We start from the raw sequence: 26050 nt of genomic DNA on the forward strand, positions 1-26050 counted from the left end.
AAAGGAGGTATACAGTCCCGTACTGATCAACTCATTGCTTTTTATATCATTTCTTATTGTTATCCATCAGGTAGACTTAGTTTCTTTATAATTTGTTTCTAATGTATTTTTACTTATATCATAAGCTCGGAACAGCCGAAGCAAATAAACTTATAAGCTAGAATGTTATACTTGATCAATGCGGGGCTGTATACATATATATTTACACGGCATGGGGCATCCTCAGGTTGCGGATCGACATGACATGACATTTCTGAGTTATACGTCCCACGATTATGCCGGTTAGGCTAAAGGAGACGGTGATTATGAGAAATGAATGAAATGATGGAATGAAGAAAGTGGGAGGAAACGGGAGAACCCCAAGAAACCCACGCACACGCTATTTGTCCACCACAAAGTTCCCTTGGCGGGAGCAGGGTTGGAACCCGCGACCCCATGAACCAGAGGTGAACGCTTTACCACTGAGCCACCGCGGCCCCAGGTTGCGGATCGAGAAGAAGGCCTTTAGATATAGAGGTTAGCTGCGAAGATACTGAATAAGCAGTCGCGGGCAAACAAGGAGTGGCCCTCCAGCTTGGGGGTTTGGGTGAGTCGAACAAACTCATCCTGTAATAGAAAAAAAGACACTTTTTCAGAAACAATCACAGAAGCCTCGGACCAAGACTGATAACTTGGCACGACATCAGCAAAAGAAAATGGATATGAGATTTGGAACATGGAATATTAGAATTCTTTATAGGGAGGCGCGTTAAAATCCGTAATGAATGAGTTGGAGAAATACAGGATGGACCTAGTAGGAGTTCAGGTTGGTTGTTATGATGGGGTATGCGGTGCAAACACGTAAGAACATCACAGAATTTTCTCTTCGATTCTTTGAATCTAGGCATGGACAAAATGAGGGAGATTCAGTCCACAGTGCTATAAGCACATCTATTAAGCACTGTGGCAGTAATTTAGTACCCTCGCAACTTGAAACGATAGTTAAACTGGCAAGGAAAAAGAACCCATATACCGTTCATTGTATTGACAGAAGCGATGTATGAGATTAGATCTCTGTCCCAATGTCTTTGTATTCTGTCAGTTAGACGTGACGAAAATGGAGATCCAATCAATCGGACGGAAATGCGCTAAGTGAAAGTGAACAAAGACTATCCAAACTGCATTCAGTTTAAGACAAGTCATTTTGAGGTCACTTACATAACTATTTCCCTGAAAAGAACGCAAATTGAATCCACCAGATAGAAGTTCCTACTTTGCATACTTGTCAAAAATTATCGCTCCAGAGAAGTACTAGGACTCGTTTTGATTGATTTATTTTTAACGTCCGTTTCAGCAGCGAGGCTATATGAGACGTGGACCTACTGATTAACGTGGAATCCGAAGCACATGAGCTTCCGCCGGGAAACGAACCCGGGTCTCCCACGCCTACGAGTACTCGTTATCATTGTGTCCGGGTCCAACTCCAATCATTCGAAACCCTGAACATGTTCAATTTTACAGAAACTTACCACATTAGCCATCCTTCTCAAGTGCAATATCAAAGCATGCAATTTGCAAATAACTTTGCAAGATTTTATATTCTGGCAATGACAACTTGATAGCATTATTTTATGTTATGGTTAGTATGCTCTTAATATTATGTTTCTTGTGTGTTCTCAGGAATTTCGTTTTACCCTCAAGAATCTCAGGAAGCATTTGTTAAATTATTTTGTGTAATAAACACGAAGTTTTTCAATAAAAGTGCAATATATTCCGATTGTTCATCTATTAATATAGTTCTCAGTATAAAAAAATATGCGTCGTATCTTTCATACAAGAGAGGATTGCCATCGTCACAAACTGTTGTATCTTTTTCCCGCCAAATTTTCCACAAGCCTTTACAGGCAAATTCCATAAAACTTTCTCCAATGATTTCTTATGCTTTAAGTTATAACTTGGTAAATTTTCTCTCCTTTCGGTAAAATAGATTTTGAGTTATGGCTGTTCAAAGATGTGTGAAAACCTAAAAATCGCTCTCCTGAAAAGTTTACAAAACTGAGATACGACAGTTTGTGACGCTGTCGACGATATGCGAAAGAATCAAATAAAAAATCATACATTAGCTAAAATTTAAAGCAGTGCACTATTTTCTTCTACTGGATGGCACAAAGAAACAGGAAATTTCGAATCCAGAATTAGCAACACTGTATAGCCGGCATTTGTTTTCGGACCGATAGGACAACATCGAGAAGCCTTTGCCATTTAGTAATAATGAAGCATTGAAGTTGTGTGGAACGTGTGTTCGCTGTAAAAACATTTGATGAGAACAGTGACATTCCATGGCCTCCGAAATACCCTAAAATCATTATGCGATTTCTCCCTGTGGCGAATCTATAGGGACATCTTGAAAGGAAAAATTATAGTACACATCCTCCAAACATCGTTGAAGTAAAACTGAGGGTTAAAGAAGGGCTAACTGGCGTTCCTCAAGACCACAGGCGGATCTAACAGTTTTTTTTTCTTTTTTGACGAGCCTAGGCCTCACCCCCAGTTTTTTTGTGACAACAATAATTGAAGCTATGATTTATATATTTTTTTGAAAATTTATAGTAAACTCATAATGTGCCTATTATAGTCTAGGTTCTATTTGCCCCCCTACCCAGTTTTTACCTTCTAGATCCGCTTCAGTGTTGCCAGATCAATCAGTTGGAAAAGCAGGAGATTCGAAGATAAAAAACAGGAGAAAGCAGTAGACAAATACAGTGATGGCGTTTGAATGTAAATCTGGGGGGCAATAAAATTTGCCATTATCAAGGGGGCAGTAGTCAAAACAAGCAGTCCAGAATTCATTTCCGATTAACTACGTTGAGCAAATAAAAGGGAAAGTCCTGATTTATATTAATATTACTTGTTACACACGTTTATGAAGTAAAACGTGGTGAAAGAGCAAGGTGGAGTGGGAAAATGTCTTTTCATGCACGTAACGATAACGTAGCTATATGGTACAGCCACACGTGATCGTTGCGTAAGACGATTTCTTGCTGACAATCGTGGAGAAATGATCTAAGCCACTCTTCCAACCCAAGTACCAATCTAAACAACACTTACTTGTAAATCTTACAGAAAGTCAGAATATAGACGAATCTTATAGAATATGACATACAGTTGTATTCTTTGCATTCATATTATATACAGTAAAGCTCTATAACTATATGCTCGACAGAGCTTTATGTATTATAACAGAGAAATTTTATCTTTTTATGTGAGGAAACATTAAAAATTCAATATTAATAATCTTCAACTTCTCGAACTAAGGAAAAAGCAGGAGATTGTTCACTTTTCGTTTTATTTCGCAGTAGATCAGTAGAACGTAAAAAAAGCAGATCTCCTGCAAAATCAGTAGTTCTGGCAACAATGATCCGCTTCTGCTCAAAATGTAATTAACCGAATACTCTGATGAATTTTCAAAACATACTTGTGACGATTGATTTATCTACTCACTGTTCACTGTTATCAAACGTCTCCAATCAAATTATTCTTCTTATCATTTGCTTACTTTTTTTCTTCTTATTTTTCTGTTTTCCGTGGCCAGCCCTGTTTGTTGCAGGGAGTAGAAATGTATACTGAGAGTTTAATGATAAACACATCGAGGAACACAACAGAACCCTCCTCATTTATTTATTTATTATGGAATCTATAGCAGAGAAGTAGCTCTTTATACAAATATTGCGTTGCATAATCGAAGATTTATCATTAAAATTTAAATGTTACTAAAATACGACAGAATAAAATTCAATTGAATTAATATTTTGTTCTTGAAACAAAATTCACTAAACAGTTTCGGCATACTGCACATCAAAAGGAGTTTACATGAACACTTTGCAAACTCACTGACAAACAGATCTACATCCAGCGAACATAGTATGTTTCTAGAAGCCACAGAACGACATCTCATCTTTTTTATGTCTCATAAGGAGTCATTGGAACCAAAGGTCAACTGTCAAACGTGAAAAGCAATTTTCGACAGCGGGCACGCTAGACGGAATAATTAAAGTAACTTCCGTAAGGTCATTTAGCTCAGGAAAGATTCATCATATTTTCCAGTTGTTCATAGACCTAGACTGATTTGCTAGATCTATTTCGTGCTTCAAATTCAAGAATGGTGATCTTTGTATGTATATTTGTCAATATCGCACACATAATTAAAATCTTTTCATTTAGTTTCCTCATAGAAAGTGTTAATATCCAATTAGAATCTTCACTATATCATTGAACCTGTTAGAATTTTCTTCGATGAAGAGGTAGGAAATTTCGTGAAACAATGTTCTCAGCACGTTTTCATGTTGTTTCCAATTTTGCAGACTTATCCCTTTTCGAACTGAAATCATACGGTCGTGTTCTTTGTTAGTGTTCTTAATCTTTTAGTAGCGTTTAAGTCCAAGAAATTAGCCGAAATATATGCAATAAGAATTTGTATACGTAAATTATGTTTAAATTCTGCTTTATTAATCTAAATTATTCCTGTGATAGCAAAGTGGTAGTATCTGATAACAACAATTAATTTAAACAAGGAAATTCAATAACATACACATTATCTCAAAATTAGTTTGTTTTAAAAACAATCTTAACACAAGAAACAACCTTATTGGACTTGGCTACTCACTGATGACTTAGCCTTGGAAATGCATAACTTGCAGTTAAGACCTTCTCTTCTTTAGTGCCTAAAAGGCAATATAAAATTACTACCTACATTTCCGTTGTGGTGCCCACAATGACATGAACATGCTATGTCACGAACACGCACAACATCAAAGCTTGCTGGTCTTTAAAATGTTGACCATATTGGCTTCAAGTTATATGTTTTGACATGACGTCCTTTTGTTACGGTCTTCATCGTGGTCTTGGAAGTGGTCCAGCTCTAGTTGCTGGGTTCAAACTGGAGTCTTGCGCGCCCTTACAAGAAATGGAAGCGACTCTCCACGCATCGTGTGGTCAGGGCGAAGAAGTTGGACCTGTGCTTAAACGCTGAGGATCACAATGAAGAGTCCCTCTATAATCTTTTTTTCTCGGAGAAAGCCTATGAATCAGTATATAAGAACTAAGATTTACGAGAACTGATACTGATCATGGCATTCTTGGTATTTGTGGTATTACCTCGAATCTAGAAACTTACTTATTGTCTTGTCCTTTGTTTTGTTTTCGGAAGGAGAAATCCCTAGTCTTACGGGCAACATTACCTATGATGGTCTCTTCAAGCAGAATTAGAACAGAAAGACTGCAATTGCAAACACGGGGTGAAATTATTTTCTATTCGTAATAATAAAACAAAAAAACAATTTACACAGCACTAAATTAGTAACATTTAGGTTTATTCTACATATCTATCAGATAACTGCATATTTAATATTTTATACCACCATATTATTCTAAAGCATGCACGACCAAAATTGACAAAATGGTTGCGAGGAAGACTTAATTTCAAGCCTACTTACATGAGAACACTAAATATAATTGTAGTGTGGCAAAGAGGTTACATTACCATAGCAAATGGTCCTTCTAGAATAAGCAATAACAACCTTCTCGCTCTCTGCACTAAGGCAGACATCGGTTATATAATACACAGTTAACAAGAATAAATTGGTTGTATAGTAGCTACTATAACGTAACTCAAAGGTCCTCTGTTTGTACATTTATATTCATATAACTAAGGCTTCTGATATATTAAAATCCATTTTACACACTGCATACTTGATATTAGTTTTTATTGTAGTACGAACAAGTTAAACAAGTACATTCTTTAAAAATTATACATATAGATTTCATGAGATGGATCTTCAGTTATGCATTATATATTTTTTTGTTGCAATGACAACTAAATTCACATCGTCGAATCACTATTATAACAAAATATCATTGCCTAACAACCGAAAAGAAATTACTTCTATTTCTCTTTTCATATTCTTCTTCTTCCTTTTTTTGAACAGCTTGTGCATAATTTAAAATTACATTTTGCCCACAAATAAAAATAAAGATATAATAAAGATTTTGAAATACAAGTATCGTTGAAGTACACAGCATGTAACCACTCTATACAATCCGTTATTTTTATTATTTTATTATCGTTAATATTATTTGAGAAACTTCAACATGTACCTTCTTAATAAAAATAGAGTCACGATGACTTTGCCAGTAACACGTCCGTCTCTTTATTAACGGGATATCGCTGTATCGATCCTGAATTACTGGGAGGGGGTATACACACGTTTCACACTGGGTCAAGTGTAGCATAGAAGTTCATCTGATCTCTGAAATGGATACCAGGAGAATCCTAAAGTAAAGATAGCTGGGGACCGATCATTTTCTGCAAATTTAGTCTAATTTTAGGGGTAATTGCAGAAATATTATTATAATTTATTCTTATGTTGAATTTGGACACCCCCGATTAAATTCCTGTTTTCGTCACTGGGTAATAGTCATTTTAATTTTTAAAAGTAAATATGTTCAATTTACCAGAAGTGAAGTTTCTCTTTGAAATTCTATAAAGAATGAAAATACATCTAATTACCGGGAAAAGTTGCATCCAGATAGAAAATGTTATGTAACAGGGCTACTAGGAAATAATAACCATCAATATTTTACTGTAGCATATGCTGTTATAAGTTTATGTTTAAAATTTAGATAAACTAAAAGCAAAAGATTCTAAAAACCTTTCTAATGACCTCAGGTTATAACTGGCGAGACTAAAATCGTCTGATGAAGATCACGTTATTGCAATGGACATTTTCTTTTTGATCAAACGTTGTAATCTGAAGACATCATCATGAAGTAGTCTTCAATATACCAGATATACAAAAACCTCAAAAAAGTATTTTTTCGTTACGGAGATACGACGCTTCAAAGAATGCAAAAATGAGCACTGAGAGATGGGAACTCTGTATGAATATGGAGGGCGGTCATGTAGAACTGCTGTGATTTCTTGGATGGTTTACAGTGTGTTCTTGGGTATTATAAACAGTTCGTCTGAATTCAAGTATTTCTTCCCAGAAATGGTTAGGGGCTTTTCAGACACACTGTATACTAACATATAGATATTTTTTTAATTGTAATGTACGATTTCAGAGTTCTAGTTTAATATCATGCTATTTCTTTTTTCCAATCTTATTTTAGAAAAAAACTACTGTCCTTTAATTTGAAAATTTTATCCTCAATTTCAAAGGGAACTTGCTACTATTACTTAAAGGGACGTTCGTACTTTTAAAAAAGAAAAAAAATATCTTTCCAATGCAAAATTTCTGAACTTTGTGGAAAAGTTGTTGTGGAAAAGTTCGCTTTACTAAATAACTATCGGAATGTTCAGGCTCGGACTGACCAGGAAAGGAAGGCAGGAATCCCTGCCGGGGCCCTCTCGTTATTGAATAACATGGAAAGTAAGATTATGTCTACTACATATTACAAGGGTAGGAAAGATGAATAGTCTAAGTGAGGAGACTGGGAATGTGTGGCAACATGTATAAATAGTTAAAATGATTGGAAGAGGAATAGAAATAGAGTCACGATATATTGAATCCCTAAATCCCTATACAAAATTGTGTGCTTTGTAAAACACTTTCGATACATCATGTGACCTGAGGTGGTACCCCTCTCTTTTTCACCTCCTATGGCTACAGCTATCCAATCTTATATGAAACGTAACGAATTATATTTTGAATAATTTTAACTCTAGAAACTGGGTTTAGTCTCGTGTCGATCTCGTCTCGGTCTCAATCTCGTCTCCAGTAAGTCACGGTTTTGTTTCGATTTACAAATGTCCGTTTCGATCTAGATACCACCCCTACTGAAAAGTATACATTTAGGTTTGTAACTTTTAAAATTGTATAGAAATAAAGTTGGTAAGTTAAATATTACTATTTAGCATTCGAACCTTTAACTTCATGTGGAATTAACATAACATTAGCTGTTATTCTGAATAGAAAACGAAAATGAAAGGAAATATTTCAGTTTAACATTGCACGATTATGTCTATAAGGGTAAGGGATATGATGATTAAGGCAAGTGAATGATGATGCAATAATTGGTGAAATGAAAATGGGGCGTAAATAGGAGTATCCCGAGAAAACCCAGGACACGATGTTGTCCACCACAAACTTATTTGGCCACGGATTAAGCCCAGGGACCCACCCACCAGAGGTAAGTCTACACGGAGCCACTGTGCCCCGAATATTGTGAATGGAACCTATAACTTCCGTGGAACTATGCACAGGAATAAACATTTTTTAAGAATCTAATTACATTGTGAATCCACCGAAAATAACAGTTCTCAAGTCGTTTGAAAGTCATTTATCTGAACATAGTAAATGGAAATGGACAGTCGAATGTTGTTAACGCATAACTTGTGCCAGCCAGAAAACATGAAAAAGCTTTCTCCATTTTTAAGCACTGGCCAGGAACGATGTTAATTGTCATGAAATAAATTGAGTTTGTCGTGTGAAAACGATGTTTGGTAAAATGAATAGTATTCATGTAAACATATGTTCCTTATTTGTTCTTTTTGAAAAGAAGTTAGTATCCCTATTCAGTCGTCATGGCATTCCGTCCACCTAAAAATGTCTTCTCGTGGCGTATAGTATTTTGGATGTTGAAATGACTCGTGAAGTTGAAATCCACAATGAAAGATGTCGCAAGAGCATGCATTTGTATGCAATTAATTAACAAATACCGTGGATAACACGGAATTTCATACTGAACACTATCAGCAAAACAGTAACATTCGTAATAAAAATTCTACAAAGAACTCTATGATTCAGTACCTATCCCTCTCTACATACAGTCCCTTAGTGAAACAAACACTCTTAGGATAAAAGTTATGAAGTAATTAATTGAAACAATGCCTTGTCTAGGTATTCCTTCAATGGCTGCCGCGATTGTTTTGTCTGTCAATGTCCAGTTTCATTGAGGAGTTTTAAAACAAAACAAATCATTAATGCTTTTAATTTATGGAGAAATAAAGGTTTCACAAAGAATATTAAAAAAGTAAAAAACAACATGTGACTGTTATGTACGAGAAGTTTGCCTATAAAAATGGAATTAGTATTTGGCGTCAGACAATAGTTGAAAAGAGGTACCAATTCAGGAAAAATGAAGTTTTTCGTATTTCTTTTCGCTTTGGTCGTCTGCTTGGTAAGACATTTTCTTTTATAAGTTCTATTATGCAAGATTTATGATAGTTGCGAGAAACATTTCACAAATGTTTTTGTTGTCCACAAATTGTGCAGAAATACAAGCCTCATATCTTACGAACTACCATTGAAACAAAACCAGTCATTCCGTCCTGCCCTGAACGATTGCAATCTTTTAAACAAATGCTGTCAACCAACTAAGTAACATAAATCTTTGATTGACCGCTTTTGAAATCATCTAAATGTATCCTAATATGCAGCGGCGCATATCTATCTTCATCATTGGGGGACACACAATGGGGGGTATGGGGGTTTCCCTATAACCTTTTTTAAAGCGATGTTCAAAATATTTATGAAGTTGAAAAACAATGCCGTGGAGGAGCAGGGGAACAGAATTGTCTTCAATATTGGGAGGCGGACAGATTTGGGGTTTATTCTGGGCAAGGGGGATGAACCTCATATTATGGTAGATGAATCTGGTTTCTGAGGTGAACCTGTTGTATATTACACAGCAAAGTTCATCAATTTCATCTCGCTTTCCTTTGTGGAAATTGGACACAAATCGTCACATTTCTCGCCCCCCCCCCCCGAAAAAAACACATTTCAATCGGATTATTGGAGGACAGTCCCCGCTGTTCCAAGATTGGAGGGGACATGTCCTTCTCATCTTCCTGGGATTTGCGCCAGTACTAATTTGTCTGCCCCAGAACAGATAAAATTTTTAGCTTGCCTAGGAAGGAATCGTCCTCTCCTCAGAGTAATTTTGCACGTTTGAGCTTGTTATTCTTAGAATGGGATTCACGGGCTCAAGCCAGAGAATCTACAGACAAATATTATGGGTCGACGGAGTGGTTTGAAGAAAACGATGCTGGAAAGTCAATTCTTTCCCTTTTGCATACGCTTATATGACGGATATGAATACGCTTATTTTTATATGACGGGTCTTTAAGTTAATGCAGAACTTTTTAAAAAAAGAAATAAAAGGATTTTGGGAAAAAATCTAAGAAGTTATAACTCTATTTATTTTTCCGCATAACTGTTATAGCTAAATGTTTATAATGACGTTCACCTGGAAGGCTTCAGCATGAAAAAGTATATTGGTACATTTGAATCATTGTAGGACAACATGCTTCACTTTATCATCACTATAGAAACGAACCTTCAAGGAATGCTGTAAAAGGTCCCAAAACGTGGAAAATTACTTGGAGGTATATCTGTACTAGAAGGGGGATTTGGTGATAACTTTAATCCAATTCCCGGTCAAAAATGGCAAGATGTTTCGGAACCCACATAGCACTCACCTTTTGGAACAGCAAATGATCATGAACTACTGTAAGGTTTCTAACGAAATAATTTCATGAGAGGTTATGCGACAATTGTCAAATTATACGCTGCAGATCGCTCTGAATGTTTCCAAAATGACTGGTGTGTGTTCAGATCCGTCATAACTGTTATCATTAGTGATGTACAGACGACCACCCTCGGAGCGATAGCATTATTCAAATGTCTTACTTCTTGTGAGTGTCTTATCACTGTATTCTGCCTGAAGTTATTTGTAAATTTCAGTTGGCTTTATGTATTCGTTCGTTAAAACTTCATCGCGAGACACTGACCCATGTACACGTTAATACTGTTGTCTGCCATCTTGAATAACAGCTTCGTGAAATTAGTGCCGCCTACTAGTGACAGGATACTGTAGCCATTTACTAGTGCATGCGCTCCCTCCACCCTTGGGATTAGTTTTTAAACGTGTAGAAAAGCCTGGATGGACTTGAGCGCCTCTGCTAGTAGACTAGAATCCCATTTAGGATAAGCCGTAGGAGACTGTATGTAAGGTTCCACACATTCAAGACGTCCGCATGTACAGAAAGTGATGTAGTACCTGTGTCCGCTTTACGAACATGGGTGAACCCTCGAAACGAGGATTGAAGACAGGGAATTTACCCCACGAAGCCATGTTAGTAGGTAGAAGCCTTACTGGCTACATACAAAAAATGGACACTCATTGGTTATTTTTATAAGACTATATTCTTATAATTGTGCACAGGAGAATGTTTCGTCTGTGTTATAAAGATTTGAAAAAGCAACCGAAGATACAAATGCCGTGTGGAAATTGATAGTAGTTGCCATGGATTTTCCTTTGACAGAAATGTATCCCTTTGGATAAGCAAAATTTCATTCTTGGCAGGGATACCTTTTTCCCGATATTTATTTGTTTTTCAAATGTCATCAAAAGGGAAACAGTGAACAACTTTTGTTTTTCGTCTAATCCAGTGATCCCCAAAACTGAGGGCGCCCCTGGCGGGCGAGGGAGCGAGTAAAGTAGGTGAAAGATACTGACTGAATTGAATTAAAACAAGGAGTTAAATTAAGTACAAGGTAGGAGCTATGGTTTTATTGAGAACAAAGTGATACAAAACAATACAACCCTACAAGAATAAGTAGATGTTTTGATGAGCATCAATATAAATTAGTGAGATCATTATTGTAGAATTTACGGAGAGTGGTGCAAAGTAAACAGTGGTTTTGTTTCTTAGAAAATTTACTTCTTCCTGCCGAAAAGACTTTCTTCTGCAAGGATCAAGCTAAAGAGCTTCGAAGGAGCTGCAAAGAGGTCACGAAATATTTACATTTGCAGTCCCAGAAAAAAACATCCTTTTACGCCGTCACAATGTCATATTTAGTAAAACGAGTGATGATCATGTTTTTCACCTAGAAGCGTTTATATATATCTCTGACATGAAGACAGTAATAATAATATGTATGAGTATATTTGATTTTTATAGCTGAAGGAAAAAAGAGAGAAAGACTTCAACAATACCCTCTCTTATGTTCTTCGGGGCTCGGTAACTCAGTGCTAGAGTGCTTTCGTTCGATTCCCGGCCAATTAAGTGTATGATGGGAAATATCGTGTTCGTGAGTTTTCTCATGGCACTCCCGTCTCCTCCTGCCTTCTTGTTCCACTAATTATTTCATCATTGGCTTGCTTCAATCACAGTGTCCCTTAGCCTAAAGGAAATAATCGTGGGACGTTAAACTGAAATATTTTTCTATTCTTTTTTTATCTTAAAAAAAGGTGATTGGATGCTTGAAGCGTCTGGATACAACATTTTAAGATAAAAAAAAGCAAGTGTCTGAGATTTTGTTGATTTCTTTGCCCTTCTTAGATTTCCTGTTTGCTTACTGCACTACGGATTCCGTTCTTAATAAAGAGCTCCATATTGACACATTGAAAAGCAGTTACCATCTTAGACAGGAGAAAAAAGTTCACAACTTGTTAAAAATTTAATTGTCATTACTTTTTCACTGCTTTGTTTTTCCTCATTATCTTATTTATGATTTACAAATGTTATTTATTTTCATTATCTCATGTGCACATAAAACAGAAAAATTATTTAATAATAATAATAAATTCCTGCACAGCAGGCAATGCAATGCAAAATGCTTAGAAAGTCGTATGTAAATTTAAATTTTTAAAAGAATTTCTTAAGTAGAAAACAAAAGATATATATATATATATATATATATATATATATATATATATATATATATATATATATATATATATATATATATATATATGTAAGCACGTAATTAGAACGAGAGAATATAGTTTATGTTTGGTGCCGGTATGTGTATATGGTGACAAAGATATTTTATTACCACTCAGTTACGTAACATACAAACCTAGGTCAATTAGATATCAATGTATTCTATTTAGTTTCTCCTCTGGATAGTAGGATGTTTAGTTCTAAACAGAAACAAATATGGCTGACCAGCATTTTCTGTGGACAACACAATTCAAGGAAACACAAAGAATATAACCTAAGACCTGTACTTAAATAATTACATCAATGCGGCATCACATGATGGAACTGGGAAAAACTATGAAGACTCCTCAGTTAGGATTCGAACCCGGGACACACTGCTTCAGAAGTGAAACAACTACCGCACGCCATTAGAATTTGCAAGTTAGGAATTAGATTTCTGGGTTTTCGGCATCTATGGTCATTTAGCCCGTCACGTATATGACAGATGACGTCCCTCGGCGAGCACACTATCCGGAGAAAGGGAAGAAAGAAAAGATTGAGAAACGAAGGAAGCCGCCTGGGACCTGTAAGTTAGGTACCACCCTGACATTTGCCTGGTGTGAATGAAGAAAACCCAGGAAAACCTCATTCAAGGTGGCTATCCTGAATAAGCTGTTACACTTTTTTGAGCGAGTGTCCCCACCGGGAATCGAACACGGGACCGCTCGCACCGAACACGAGAAGAATTTGCAAGTGAAGCGTAATCCTAATAGTTAAAAAGAAATTTTAAAAGTTCCAAAATATTATATGATGTGAACCCACTTTCATTTATTTCATAAATGTCTGTGGGTTTTCTCGGCACTTTCTCCTCTCCAACATTATCATTCCACCAATTTTAAATTATAATCGTTTATTTTATTAGTTCATCCATTTCCATTTACGGAATGGGCAATACTCAGAGATCTTAAATTTAAAATTTGTTCCATTTCATTGTATTTTCTTACATTTTATTTATTATATGCTCTAAGTAAATTTTCTCTTCATTTTCAGATCAACAACGCTCTCGTAGGTAAGTTTAAAAATACCAGTCAAAATACTAATATTTATAAGTATAATCAGAATTAGTTTCATTGCACCTGTTATTAATTTTCTTTTTACCGGTACAAGCATTGTGAACGTTTTTATCAGGGGCTCTGAGTCATGAACTCCTACTTAACTATTTCTCACATACACAACAAAAAATTATAATAACAATAGAAAATAATAATTTTAGTAGAGTAAAAGTGCATGTGTTATACTGCATGTTTGTGAAACATGGTCGCTTACTCAGAGGAAAGAACGCAAATCAAAAGTATTTCAGAATTAAAACGAGACGAATATTCAGACCAAAAAGAAACGGCAACGGGGAATGGCGGAAACGTCATAATAAGGAACTGCATAATTTATACGGTTAGCAAACATTGTTAGGGTCATCAAATCTAGGAGGTTTAGGTGAGCAGGTTCATATACCCAGAATATAAGAAAGTAGGAACGCTTTTCAGAGTTTTAATTGGAAATCCAATCGAAAAGCGACCATTAGGAACACCTAGCCGCTCATGCAATGCTAATGTGAAGATGGATCTCGCAGGAATAGGAATACAAATAGAAAGTGGATCCAGTTGGGTAAGGATAGAAGTCAGTGGAGAGCTTTCGTGAACGTGACATTGAATCTCCGGGTTCCATAAGCCAAGAGTTAGTTAGTTAAAATTAAAACTAGAAGTGTATTATTAGCAATTAACGCCACACTGTTTAGTTGTAGAAAAGCTATTTTTTCTATATTTTCTCGGAAACAACATAAGAAAATTTACACTCAAACACCTCATGTTGTTCAGTTTGATGTCCTCTATAGATTCATTTATCTGTGCACAACAGTATATTTAAATTATATATATATAAATGTTAATTACAATTTCCTGCTGTATCTTTGCTAACCAAACTTTCTACTGTCTTTTTGCTAGCGTTGTAGTCATAGGGTTTATAAGACTATATCTCAGTATCAGCTTCATCTTAATAGAGGCGTGGTTCTTTTGAGGGAATCAGTTTTTATTTTTTACAAAAAAAAGTTTCATTTGCATTTCTCAAAAATTACGCTAGAGGATTTATACACATATACATATTTTATTTAGCTATATTAGACCTAGCTGTTGGTATATGCGTGATGTTAAATATATTTTGGACACTATTAGATGGTGTGAAGCAGTATTATCTTTACTAGACACTTACGTAGGACCACCCTGAAGTTCCTTATATTGAGTCAAAACACTTGGCACAGGCTAAATTATATCGGTTCGCTATTGTGCTATAATATCCATAAGCAATGAAAACATTTTTCGATTTGTGGGGGCGGAAGAATTTTTTTCTTAAAATTTGTATATCCTTGTTATATTTCCTGTATCTTTTTCTTTGTTCAGGTTAGGTTGGGGTAACTCAGTACTTACTTTCACTTAGTAATTACATTTCCTTAATATCAACTCATTTCCCTTGTAAATTTTTTTTTTTTTTTTTGTAAATCTAATTTTGGCCCCCGAAATCTAAAACCATACCTACGTAATGTACGTCGCACTGTTTAAAATGATTTAAGAAAAAACAAAAGGTTTCAAAATGTATACAGATTCTACTCCTACTTTACAATAAGATTTTACCGAACCAGTCAGTCGAGCAGTTGACAGGAGGTGCAACATCAATGTAAATTTAATCTCACTTTCATATTGACACTTCACGGACCTATTAATTCGTTTGTCAGTACAATTTAGAACAAATGTATCGTGTTATGCAAAAATGAACTAAACGCCAAACTTTGAAAATCCACGTAAATGCGACGATTGGTTCCTGATAAACATTAGAATGTTTTGCACAATCGAAAAGAGAGGAAAACCAACACCTTTCCAAAAAAAGAAACATAATTTCACTTTTGATTACGGCTACATTAATGCTGGTCATCAACCTTTATATGTAATTTTCTTAAAAGTATGAAACTGGCGCTTAGTTCGTTTTCGCAGGACACGGTACAAATATCTTAGGATGATATAAAATAGAGGCTCTACTTATATGTATCCTCATCGTATTAACTGAATGAAGCCAAAAAAACAACCGCGCATCGGCACATCTGATTGGCTACTCTGATTTTCACCATCGTATGTTTGGCAATTTTCGTTTTCGCCATGAATATTGGATGGAAATATTACAATTTGATTGGGTTAGTGATCAGAGTGAGGTTGGTGAAACTGTGAAGGATGCCTTCAAGATTTTGTTCTATAGGCAGATCCTCTATTTTATAACATCCTGGTAATCTAAGAGTTGGTCCGAGTATATACATGTTTTGCGAGTAATGACACTCCCAGGGAACTTCCGATTCAGGCTTTTTGCTCTCATTTTTCCCAGGATATTTTGCGGTCGGTGACGTCACGTGAACGTATCGTCAAGAATGTTATAAAATAGAGAATCTCCCCATACCACAAAATCCTGAAGTCATACGTATTTTATGATTGGTGATTTTCTTATCTGTGAAAGGTTATTTCTTGTAATTTCTTCTCGCTCCTATTTGTACACCCATATGTACAGCGTATAAGCATTGTATAATATAAATTTGAAGTAACGACTTACATAAAAATAAACATGTCTACAAATGAAAATTGCAATCTTTCGAGCCAACATAATATGGCGGTCATTTAGTTACCTAATGGAATGAACACACATATGGGTAAATCCTCTACTTTAGAACATCCTTGGTTATCGTGAGGTATCGTTCAAGACAACAAGTGAAATACTGGATACACAATTACTCTAGTTGGTATACTGTTTCAAGATGGGCAAAAGTTCCTCCCCAAGACATCACGGATAGGGAGTCAATTAGAATGCTAAACGCGAACTGGGACTACCTGTTATTTTATTCACCTTGACTTGTAGCCATTTTGTAGGTAGGGGTCTTTATATGACTGGTGCAAGGTGTAGAAATATTTTCCTTCCTTCCTTTCAAATTTCTTGCTTTTCCTCGTAATAATTCATTAAAAAATGTGGCAGAAAACATAGTTGCAAAGAATGCCAATCTTCGAAATATTCCTGTATAGATTTATATCTGCAACTTGTCATACATACTTATATCCGTGCATATAAAGTATAATCCTAAACACATATATCCTAGAACTCGTTCCTTGTCAAATCATTTATAGTATTAGCGACTTCCTACTTCTAATGTGTTCTATATCGCAAGTGAATTTGTTTCTTCACTCATCCCGGAGTGTTGGATCCTGGACAAGACAAGGCAGGAGAGTACATAATGAATGCGGGACGATCGAGCGAGATTTATTTGAGGTCAATGTTCCAAGTATCCATTGAAGAAGTGCACAAGTGTTTGTGTTATTAATATCGTGGCAGTTCTTGTCTTTTGGAAGATTACACATCAATCTCCGTGCAAGCTTATAATAGGATTATAGGTTAAGAATAGTCCATAAGTTAAATAAAAAAAAAAAGTTTTGTTTGACTGTCTTGATTTAAATGATTCCCAAATATGTTATTTTCTGGGATGTGACCAAGTAATAATGTATTGATTGATAATATGTATGCGTGCAAACCATACACTCTGCAACTGATTACCTACAATAATATTATGTGCAATTATTTGAGCACAAAATTTACTCATTTTGTGCTTTAGAAATGGTTTCTTAGGCTACGAGTTGCATTCATGGATGCAGATTCACTTTACGAGGACATTTTCTTATGGATATAAATATGCATCCGAACAATGCCATAAAAATAAACACAAAGCAACCTGTGTCAGGTGGCCTTAACAGCTAGAATGCTATCTAACCAAGTCGGAATGCTATTTAATCTTGAGAATGCTTTCTAACGAAGTCAGGATGATATCTAATCTCGAGAATGCTATCTAACCAAGTCAGGATGATATATATAATCTCGAGAATACTGTCTAACCAAGTCAGAATGCCGTCTAATTTCGAGAATGCTATCTAACGAAGTCAGGATGTTGTCTAATCTCGAGAATGCTATATTTCAAAGTCAGAATGCTATCTAACCAAGTCAGAATGCTGTCGAACCAAGTCAGAATGCTATCTAATCTTGAGAATGCTATCCGTCTTCCTTACCCTTAAATGGCATAATAGTGGGACATCAAACTGCAAGATTACAACTACAAGTTATAGATATGCAACGTCCAATTTCAATATTGAGTTCGCATAGGTTGAAAGTCTACCTTTGCTTTACAGTGTGAAACTATTTTATTATTATTGTTGTTATTATTATTATTATTATTATTATTATTATTATTATTATTATTATTATTATTATTATTATTATTATTATTTCAGATGCAGGAGGAGCAGTAGCTGATTCTGTAGCAGTATCCAAGGGAGGAGGAGCAGCTGTTGCTGAGTCTCAGGCTGTGTCTGGAAAATAGAGACATTGTTTTCTTGTCATCCGTTTTCATACATGGTGAAAAATTTGTTTTAAAAAGTATATTTTGCGTAATATGTGTACTTTTATTAAATTAATATGGAAATCTGATTAGTAAAAAATAAAATCTATTGGCTTTGAAGTTCAATTTTAATTCATCATTATGTTAATATAAGTACATTTTGTTTTAACCATGATGCAGCGGGTAATTCGTAGATGCAAGTTCTACTAACTAGTGCCAGTATTGTTTCAGACATATTTTTCGAGGGCTACTGCCTCCCCCCTGGAACTCTGAGAGTGCTCTCCCGGAGAAGACCAAATAATACATTTAGAATGTAATAATAAATACCAGCAGTGGGAGAAGTGACCCTCCGAATTCTAAGTGTCCCGTCCTTGGAACATGTTTTTCTGAAAGAAACACTGCCAGTGTGTACACTGTGTAAGTCTCATAACGTAGATCTTAATGAGAGTATATATAAGCATCAATTCCACCTCAGTAAATATCACGGTTCTCCTGAATCATCAATTTTTACGTTTACAAATTAATTCGCTTTTCTCCATTTTCTCGAGAATTATGCAACACCTTTTCCACCCACAGCTATCATTGTGTTCAATTGAATAAGTTCTATCGACCGCTATATTTAAATATATATCACTTTCAATTTCTTTTATTATTCGATTACAAAAGATCCAATAAATCTCTCTCTCTCTCTCTCTTTTTTTTTTTTTTAATTCAAGTCTAGAAGCATTGTAGAACCCGTTACGTATAGTTGCACGCCTTTCTGAGTCGAGACATAAGACATGATGGCGTCGTAACTTCAAAATAATATTTTTGTCTTAGGCCTATTTTTATTATTTTTGGCAGGCTTTTTTTTGCACCTAAAAGATTGAAATTTTGCACAAACATTTAGTCCCTCAAGTGGCATTTATCAGATACTTCTTAGTTCTCTGTGTTAACACAGGGAGGCCCCAAGGGGCAAAAAGTTAATGAAAAGGGATTTCTTTTTAATCAAAAAATCCTTTTCTCGCGATTTTCTCGCCTCAGATGCATGATGGAGACGTGTGAATGGTACCATTTGAAAGGATGTTCTATCGTGAAGAGAATTATGGACGAATCATCACCCTAGACTAAATAGGGATGTCTCAGGGATTTTTTACATGAGATCAGGTTTTTATTGCGATACGAGTAATCTGGAACAATATGAGGATCATTGGTAAATATTTTCCCGCCCTTACTATACAAGATAGAAACTTGCAATTTTGTACACACACATTTACTATAGCCCTTAGTAGTTTTCAATTTATTTTCAGATCTCTGCGTTAACACACGGGCTCAAAACTTGAAAAGAAATTCAGAGAAAAATCCAGATATATCTCAAAACTTCTCGGCTCAGGGACAGTTTCAAAAAAAAAAAAAAAAAAAAAAAAACCTTTCTGAAAATTAAGAGGTATTGTGAGTAGGTGAAACGATATTGATAAAGAAATGTCACTCTCGTCTCTATTTCGTTATTAGTATGATGGATGTGTACAGTATTAGTTTCACAGGACTTTACCTCCAGGAGACCTTAAACAAACCGTGTTTACTTAATTCATTATTGTCGCCGCTGTATACAACAGTTACATCGCACAGTGCGTCGACCAATGGACAAAAATGAGAAAAGAAACAATTTTCTTCGGACTTGCAAATAGTACGGAATGAAGCACAAATGATTCACAAGACAGAAATCCCTAGCCACAAACTGATGACAACCCGTCAGCCCACAGAAGGCGTGCGCAAAGTTACCTAATTAGACCGACCCGAGTCGAGATGACAATCTTACAGATAATAATTCGTATGCACAACTACTATATTATACCGACCTGAGTCATTATCTCCAAAGCGATCGCACTGGTGTTTCAGACCAAAGCGAAAGGTGAGACTTTTTGTCACTAGTGGGCAGTTATAGCACAGATACGTTCTTTCCTTTACGACGAACGATTGGTAATCAGTTTTTACTGGTATATTTGGAATATCTCAAAAAAGCCTAAACATGTCTTGAGATCTCTGCAGAAATATCTTCTTTTAATGATGTCCTTTGGATTCAGCAATTGTGTGTGTGCAAGTGTCCGCAATTGTGACTGTAATTAGCGAAATTGCGAAAGAAGACGCCATGAAAAATAAGGACATTTTTGAAAGATGGATAACAACCACCAGTGTTAGTCGGAAGAAAGCGGAAACTATGCTATATGTAGTCGTTATAAACTTGAAGACGCCACAGAAGATGTGTACAACAGTTTAGAGAAATTTAGTAAGTTATTAATATGACCTTGAGCAAAAAGAGATGGAGGATGTCGCACAGAGTTTGGTCGGTTTTTCTAACTAAAAATAAAGAGTGGTTTGATCGTGCATGTACACTTCCGGACTATGTCTCAACAGTGATAACTGCTCGGTATCACAGCAACGTGAAGACCGATGTAGCTTGCTCTACTCCCGGCAGAACCAGTAAACAGTCCACAGAGTGTTCAGTAAAAACAAAGAAAAGGCGCTTAGATCCTCTTGTAGCGACTAAATCGGCAGTTGAGCTTGCCTTTGCTGCCAAAGAAGCAGCAGCGAAATTAAATACACCAATAAATGACGAGTAGTCCAAAGGATTGTCGGTTATGCGGAAGAAGCTTTAGAAGCCCTCCAAAAAGTCTTCTGTCACAGTAGGCTACATCTTATACGGAAAACTTCTCTTTTCAATACTTATTTAGACCTGATGAAGCATATGCTTATTCTGTCTGACCCTATTGTCTACTCCAAGATACAGATTCACGCAAAGAAAAGGAGGACAGATACGGATCTGGAAAGTTATTTCAAAACTGATGCTGCTGATGCTGTCCAGCTTCATAATTCTGTCGCTATGGAATTTGATAACTTAGACAGTGATGGTACTGACTGATCTAAAAAGCAACTCTAGAACTGTTTTAGTCATTTCATGCACTGCTTTACATTATATTTTAGTGTTATGTAATTTTGAGTCGTATGGGTTCGTGTTTACGAGTGCCGTAAACAGTAAGGGCCTTATGCAGAGTCGTTTTGACGTATGTTTAGCATCATACTAAAGGCCTGACTACTGCAGGAAACATGTTAGTCGAACTCTTTAGTATGACAATCACGCGCCAGAACTACTCTGCATAAGGCCTTAAATGTCAAACATAGTTTTTCTACATCCCTGAACAGGATATTATTTTCTATATAAGTGCAGTTGTCAAGTTCGATAACTTCAAGAACAACTTTGCTTCCGTCTAAGTGAGCAAAGAACGCCTTGTGACACAATAAACATGTGATAAAAGCTTCAGTATGATTTGTTTTATTTTTGTCCATTACTCCCATATGCTCGACGCACTGTGCATCGGGTCGAAAGTTGGATCAGTTCACGATCACAGAACTTGTTACAACTTTCGCCGTTAGATGTCACATAACATGAGATACAACTGTTTTCTTCTAAGAGAACCATCTATCAGTGGTTATTGAAATTACATGAGTGGAACTTGGAACACACAAACACCACAAATACCCACCAAACACTCTCCAACCCGATCGCAATAGCAATAGCAATATTGATCACTATTTAGCGAGAATGCTAAGAGATAACGAGAAGTGGTCTTTTGAAACAGTGGCGGTCCAGAGGGTCTAGAGATGGCGTGGGCTAATGAAAACTTCACCCTGACCCACTACCCACTCTAACCCACTCTGACCCAGCATGACCCACTCTGATCTACCAAAATACATAGTCATCAACTCTGACCCATTATGCACGCGAACTCTGACCCATGATAAACCTGTAAAAAAAAAATAAGACTCTGAAATTATAACTAATTGGAGTTTGAATTTGTACGGTCAGTCGTTTAAGCACTGCTCTGATATAATACCGGTGGATGTGGCATTTACGATATAAAATGGTAAAGTATTTGTCATTACGATAAATTACAATTTTATTATCATACTAGCCTTTAGCTAGCTGGGGCCTCCGCCCCCGGATCCCCGAAACTGCTTGGCCTACGGCATCGCATTTTTATCTATCGGCCTGTGCATCAACAGTGAATTTCGTGAACTTGCTCTTCATATTTTCTGAATTTGTCCATCCGGAGGCTTCGCCCCACACACTGTCTTTGTTCGGCCTATGGCCTTGCACCTCTTGAACCCACAATTCTATCGTTTCTTTTCCTATTTCAACTGTCTAAAAGATAATATTTTGTATCCCAAGGATACATCCATTTAATTAGCATGGGAATTTTTCATCCCCCTTTAAGCCCTTAAAAAGTTTAAAATATTCACTTTTGGCAATTTTGCTGTCGGTTAGTCCTTTAAGGCTACAATCATGCCAAATTTCGTCATTCTAATCCCGCCGAAAGTGATTAAACATTTTCGGGTGTAGAAGACGTCCTATATAAATAACATGGGAAAGATTTTTCAGTTCCCCATAAAACCACTCTAAGGTTGGAAATTTTTATTTCTGATGATTCACTTAGGTAACACTAACGAAAACGTACAAACATACCGAATTTCAAGTTTTTATTCCAATTTTAAGTATCTAAAACATGAGATTATAGGTCCACAGAAAGGCCATTTTTAAATAACATAGAGAAATTCTTCATCCCCTCCTTAAACCCCCTAAAAATTAAAAATATTCCGTTTTGGTAATTTTCTGTGGGTTAGTTCCGAAAAGCTTTAATCATGCCAAATTTAATCATTGTAGCCCTACAGGAAGTGCTCAATAATTTATGTCAGCTCATGTAGTTTTATATATAGTTAGGATAAAATTATTTCATTGTTGAATTACAGATACTTTTCAGTCGAAAATAGGATGAAATTTGAAAGTCTCAAGTCAAGGTAAAGTAGACAAAGGCAAAGAAAAAAAATTAAAAACAGTGTAAAATTTGACTGTCTCGGAAGCTAAGTAATAAGTGCTATTGCTATTATCACAATTACAACTTTGAATATCCAAAAAGTGCCTGAAGTACTTTTTTGACTTATATGTACTCATCTCAAGTAAGTAAATGAAAAGAAATGAAAAAGAAAGAAAAATGGAGGCGTTGAAAGCAAAACGTAGACAAATTCATCAGTATTCAGAAGATGCTGTTTAGAAAGTAATTAATGTGCGGAAGTATTACTAGGTAATACTTTGCATTCGTCCTGAACCTTCTATCACTTTCATGCAAGATTTAAAAAACAGAAAACTTCCATGGCCCAGTGGCGGATGTAGAAGGGGTCACCCTGTTCAAGAGTAGACATAACTCTTTTTCTGTTATTTCAAAGAGGTGAGATGACTCAAATAACTTTGTCTCAATACATTAGACTAATAAGTTGTTTTCCGTCTATTCTTAGTACAACTGGGTAACAGGTCTATCCCCATATGTTACAACGATTAGTACTGCATTTATTTATTTAATTATATACTTATTTCGTTTTATTTTACATGGTGAAGATAAAGTTAGCCATGTTTTGATTCCTACTTGATCATGCAATAATCAGGATAAAACATTATAAGTATTTAGAGAACGGTAATCGAAATGACACTACATATATAATTTTCTTTTAAATTACTTGCGCTTACAATCTAGACGCTATATCATGATTGAAGCTTCAAAAAGTTAACTTATAATCCTTACATATATATATCAGTGGCGGATCCAGGAGGGGCGATCGTGCGATCGCCCTCCCCCAGAAGAGGAAACTTTCTTATTTTATATATAAATAAAACGCATCCCAGAGTTTGGAACTCTTAAAAGTAGCTCTAAGTAGCACAATTACAACCCACCGCTTCCCCAGAAGTCCGTCCTGGATCCGCCCCTGATATATATATATATATATATATATATATATATATATATATATATATATATATATATATATAATTAGTTTAGTGGTTCTCAAAGTGAAGGTGGTCAACAATTTTTCTTTCATGATTGTGTTTCCTAGAAAGAAGATAATACAAGCAATAAGACTCTTTTAAGACCTCATTTTATAAAATTTGCGGAGGTCTCGTCTCGAGTGTCTGAAAAGGTTTTGTCTTGTTTCGAAAATTTTTTCGTCTCATTTTGTAAATTTAAGTAATTACAAAATTTATGCCCTGATTTTTTTCTTCTTAATTTCATCTACATATTTCCAATTCTTCCGCTTCATAAAAGGCCTACGAAAGCTGTTATAATTATTTTACAAGTTTTAAACCATATTTATCATTATTAACCCTGGAATACACAGACAACAAAAGCTTACGTGAATACACAGGTGGGGTGCCAGCGCACCCCATATAATTAAACGCTACTAAAATTATAACACATGAACTTAAATATATTTATCTTACTTTATCAATTACAAGAATACACAATAGGAGTTTGTATTTATTTTTGAACAGACACAGCTATTCCTTACTGCACGAAATGCAAACTTCGTTTCTGTGCTCAGCATAAACAGCCTCTTTGCATCTGAAACAAAAAGATTTAGTTTTTCTGTCCTTATTCCTAGGGCACATATGACATTCTGCTTGCTTTGGAAGACTAGATGTTGAATCAATTACAAGTGACAGTTCTTTTTGAATTCCAAGGATATTTCTAATACCAATAGACAAATTAGTCGGAAGATTCTTCTTGAGACGCTCCAGCATGTAGGGTCTATAGCAACCCCAGTTCTTTTTTTGAAACTCCGAGCGGATGGTTGAGAATTCCATTTATGACCGTTTCTTCCTAATATAGAGGCTCCCCTTATAGCTGGATCATTTTGGGTGTTACTCTCAGTGTCACTCGTGTGACTTCCACTAATTTAATCATCGACTTCCGATTATACTTCAATATTGTCATCGGACTCACTAAAATTACCCCTTTAGAATCATAATCTTCTTCTAATATGTTCACTACAAAGTCTGTAAATTTGCTTGAACCTGCACACACTTTCGTCATCATGCAATTAAACAAATATGCACGCAAAGTATGTAAAACGAATTTCGTCAAAAATTGAATTTTACATATGTAAATACACAGGTGGGGTGCTGGAGAACCCCACCTCTTGAATATATTCTCTTCTAAAACGAGATGATTTGCTTCACACCCACCACCGTGAATGTCATGATCCAAAATGAGAATACACGGAAGCACCAACCAATGTGCCTGAGAACAGAGCCACAATGGCGTTGAGTATAAGATCTGGGGTGCTCCAGGACCCCCTGTGTATTCCAGGGTTAAGATTGTATAATATGTAATGACTTGCATATGTTTAAACATTGACAAATATTCTCTATTATGTTCGTAAAATCACTTTAACAATTTCCTGTGTGTAAAGAGTCCTTTATGGGCTCATATTTACTATGTCTACGCATCTGTCCCTTGGGAAAAGGAAATAAAACAGTACTCGTATTTACCCTGACTAACAATATGTGAATCCGTTTGTCCGTTCGAAAAAGAAAAATGATAGATGGTCATCAGTTTTGGCCAGGATGTACCGGGTCAAGAGTGAGGAATAGAGTTCGTTAATAGAGGTGATTTATCCACCGGAAGTGGTAGAAATAAACCATTTCCGGTTACATTTTGATCACTGTAGGGCAAGGACGGTAATCGGTAGCGAAAAGCAGTTTCCTGCTATCGATTCAACGTTCCAAAATTAATTTAATTTCCATCTTTAACTGTCTCATAAAACTGGATATAATAGAAATCTACTTTAACTTCCGATTTCAATATTGATCAACGTAGTAATAAAACATAGTGATGAGCGATTTAGCATTCTAACAACAGAAGCCATCTTTTCTCTTAAATCCCTATTCAGCTCCGACATAGCAGAAGTCAACAACTTCCGGTTTTCACGTTAACAGCTACAGAGAAGGAAAAAACGGTAGCAGATAGGGAGGGGTGGTTTTATGGAATTGCTATTTTCTCTTGTTTATTAATGACTTATCTCACTGCACC

At 35.9% G+C, this 26050-nt stretch overlaps 1 protein-coding gene and 1 long non-coding RNA gene across 2 annotated transcripts in view; one reads left to right on the forward strand and one right to left on the reverse strand.

The window, feature by feature from the left end:
- The window catches only part of LOC145683649 (solute carrier organic anion transporter family member 74D-like), a 498670-nt gene that overhangs the window by 194504 nt on the left and 278116 nt on the right, over nt 1–26050 (reverse strand). The gene's annotated exons all lie outside the window — the stretch shown is intronic.
- LOC145683654 (uncharacterized) lies at nt 9055–18272 on the forward strand. Its single transcript, XR_014131158.1, has 3 exons — nt 9055–9156; nt 13736–13754; nt 18046–18272. It is a non-coding gene; the product is annotated as an uncharacterized LOC145683654 (long non-coding RNA).

The sequence above is a fragment of the Thermobia domestica genome, chromosome 4 (assembly GCF_964235325.1).
Source record: "Thermobia domestica chromosome 4, izTheDome1.hap1.1, whole genome shotgun sequence".
NCBI lineage: Eukaryota > Metazoa > Arthropoda > Insecta > Zygentoma > Lepismatidae > Thermobia > Thermobia domestica.